Genomic DNA, 3,909 nt, shown 5'->3' with positions numbered 1-3,909 from the left:
TCCTACTCCCTGTAGGAGTAGGACTCCTCCTGCGCCTCTCTCTCTTGGCCGTTGCCCCCTCCCCCCTTGGCTCCTTTATATACTGAGGTAGGGGCACCCCAAAGACACACAAGTTGACACAAGTTGATCCACGTGATCTATTCCTTAGCCGTGTGCGGTGCCCCCTGCCACCATATTCCTCGATAATACTGTAGCGGAGTTTAGGCGAAGCCCTGCTACTGTAGTTCATCAAGATCGTCACCACGCCGTCGTGCTGACGAAACTCTTCCCCGACACTTTGCTGGATCGGAGTCCGGGGATCGTCATCGAGCTGAACGTGTGCTCGAACTCGGAGGTGCCGTAGTTTCGGTGCTTGATCGGTTGGATCGAGAAGACGTACGACTACTTCCTCTACGTCGTGTCATCGCTTCCGCAGTTGGTCTGCGTTGGGTACGTAGACAATAATCTCCCCTCGTTGCTATGCATCACATGATCCTGTGTGTGCGTAGGAATTTTTTTGAAATTACTACGAAACCCATCAAATAGATGGTCATGGTTTCATGACCATGGACAATGGATGTCATTGATAACGGGATCACATCATTAAGAGAATGATGTGATGGACAAGACCCAATCCTAAGCCTAGCACAAGATCGTGTAGTTCGTATGCTAAAGCTTTTCTAAATGTCAAGTATCTTTTCCTTAGACCATGAGATTGTGCAACTCCCGGATACCGTAGGAATGCTTTGGGTGTACCAAACGTCACAACGTAACTAGGTGGCTATAAAGGTGCACTATGGGTATCTCCGAAAGTGTCTGTTGGGTTGGCACGAATCGATATTGGGATTTGTCACTCCGTGTGACGGAGAGGTATCTCTGGGCTCACTCGGTAAGACATCATCATAATGTGCACAATGTGATCAAGGAGTTGATCACGGGATGATGTGTTACGTAATGAGTAAAGAGACTTGCCGGTAACGAGATTGAACAAGGTATCGGGATACCGACGATTGAATCTCGGGCAAGTACTATAGCGGTAGACAAAGGGAATTGTATACGGGATTGATTGAATCCTTGACATCGTGGTTCATCCGATAAGATCATCGTGGAACATGTGGGAGCCAACATGGGTATCCAGATCCCGCTGTTTGTTATTGGCCGGAGAGTTGTCTCGGTCATGTCTGCATGGTTCCCGAACCCGTAGGGTCTACACACTTAAGGTTCGATGACGCTAGGGTTATGGGGAATAGATATACGTGGGTACCGAATGTTGTTCGGAGTCTCGGATGAGATCCTGGACGTCACGAGGAGTTCTGGAATGGTCCGGAGGTAAAGATTTATATATGGGAAGTCCTGTTTTGGTCACCGGAAAAGTTTCGGGTTTTATCGGTAACGTACTGGGACCACCGGGAGGGTCTCGGGGGTCCACCAAGTGGGGCCACCATCCCCGGAGGGCAGCATGGGCCAAGTGTGGGAGGGGGCCAGCCCCAGGTGGGCTGGTGCGCCCCCCCACAAGGGCCCAAGGTGCCTAGGGTTTGGGGAGGGGGGCGCACCCACCTAACTTGGGGGGCAAGTTTCCCCTCTCCCCCCTTGGCCGCCCCTCAGATGGGATCTTGGGCTGGCCGCCCCCCCTCTCCCCCTATATATAGTGGAGGCAAAGGAGCAGCCCGACACACGAAGTTCTTCTCCTGTTGGCGCAGCCCTACCTCTCTTTCTCCTCCTCTCCCGCGGTGCTTGGCGAAGCCCTGCAGGATTGCCACGCTCCTCCACCACCACCACACCGTTGTGCTGCTGCTGGATGGAATCTTCCCCGACCTCTCTGAGGGAGTCCTGGATTAGGGGGTGTCCGGATAGCCGGACTAGCATCATCAGCCGAACTATCATCGGCCGGACTATCATCATCGACCGGACTATCATCATCGACCGGACTCCAAGACTATGAAGATACAAGATTGAAGACTTCGTCCCGTGTCCGGATGGGACTTTCCTTGGCGTGGAAGGCAAGCTTGGCGATACGGATATGTAGATCTCCTACCATTGTAACCGACTCTATATAACCCTAGCCCTCTCCGATGTCTATATAAACCGGATGGCTCTAGTCCGTAGGACACAACAACAACCATTACAATCATACCATAGGCTAGCTTCTAGGGTTTAGCCTCCTTGATCTCGTGGTAGATCCACTCTTGTAAACATCCACAATATCAATATCAATCAAGCAGGACGTAGGGTTTTACCTCCATCAAGAGGGCCCGAACCTGGGTAAAACATCGTGTCCCTTGTCTCCTGTTACCATCCGCCTAGACGCACAGTTCGGGACCCCCTACCCGAGATCCGCCGGTTTTGACACCGACATTGGTGCTTTCATTGAGAGTTCCTCTGTGTCATCACCGATAGGCTTGATGGCCTCTTCAATCGACAACGACGTAGTCCTGGGTGAGACTTTTCTCCCCGGATAGATCTTCGTATTCGGCAGCTTCGCACTGTGGGCCAACTCACTTGGCCATCTAGAACAGATCAAAAGCTACGCCCCTGGCCGTCAGGTCAGGTTTGGAAGCCTAAACTTCACGACCGATATCCGCGGGGACTTGATCTTTGATGGATCTGAGCCACAGCCAAGCGTGCCGCGCTGTCACGATGGGCACGACCTAACTCTGTCGCCGGACAGCACCTTGGAGGCCGCACACGAATCCGCTCCGACCCATAGTCCGGAGCCGATCGCTTAGATCGAGGACGGATGGCTGGACACCGCCTCGGGAGCTGCAACTTCTACGACGATGGAGCCGAACACTTATCTTGTCCTGCATAAAGCCCATGACTCCGAGGTGCCGGACCCCCTGCCGGACTCCGAACCTCCTGCGCCCCTGCCGGTCGAATCCGACTGGGCACCGATCATGGAATTCACCGCCGCGGACATCTTTCAGCACTCACCCTTCGGCGATATCTTAAATTCGCTGAAGCATCTCTCGCTATCCGGAGAGCCCTGGCCGAACTACGGCCAGGATGGTTGGGATGCGGACGACGAAGAAATTCAGGGCCCACCCACCACCCACTTCGTAGCCACGATCTAACCGACGTACTCGACTACGACTCCGAAGACATCGACGGTATGGACGACGATGCCGGAGACTATCAAGAACCAGTGCCTACAGGACACTGGAAGACCACCTCGTCACATGACATACATATGGTGGACACCCCAAAGGGAAGCGATACCAAGGAACAACGGGACGCGGCAGAGGATAATCCCGCTGATAAACAACCAAAATGGCGACGTAGACGCCGCCCTAAGTCCCGCCTCGATCAAAGCAGCATTCCTAACGACCCAGCGATAGAGCAGGGCAAACCAGCGGACGACGAACATACAACCAAGCAACCATCCGAACAGGACGAACCGGATAATCAACCCCTTCACGGAGCAATCAACAGTCCGGACACACCACCGGAGCATAAGAACCTTCACAAAAGACTCGTCGCCACTGCAAGAAGTTTGAAGAAGGAAAAACGGAAGCTCAAAACAGCGGAAGACATCCTCAGAATGAAGTGGAGCAAAATACTCAAGACCGCAGACAAATATGGCAATGGCCATCAAACAAAGAACTACCCGAAGCGCAAGCTGCTGCCAGAATTCGACGAGGAAGCCATAGAGCCCTCACAGTCAAAAAATAAAGAGGCCGCCTAGCCGGATAGACGGCCAGATGACAGGCCAAAAGCGACAAGAGGCGCCGCACACAAGCCGACTTATGATCCTGGGAAAACGGACGGCCCAACTAGGTCCATCTACGGGCCAAAAAAACAGGGCCCCAGGAAGTAACACAACACGACAAGTGTTCGAAGACAGCGGCACACCCAAATACAGGGGCGCCGCACACCCGCTATGTTTTACCGATGAGGTGCTGGATCATGAATTTCCAGCAGGGTTCAAACCCA

Source organism: Triticum dicoccoides, chromosome 7B (assembly GCF_002162155.2).
Source record: "Triticum dicoccoides isolate Atlit2015 ecotype Zavitan chromosome 7B, WEW_v2.0, whole genome shotgun sequence".
Lineage (NCBI taxonomy): Eukaryota > Viridiplantae > Streptophyta > Magnoliopsida > Poales > Poaceae > Triticum > Triticum dicoccoides.
Note: the sequence above shows the minus strand (reverse complement) of the source record.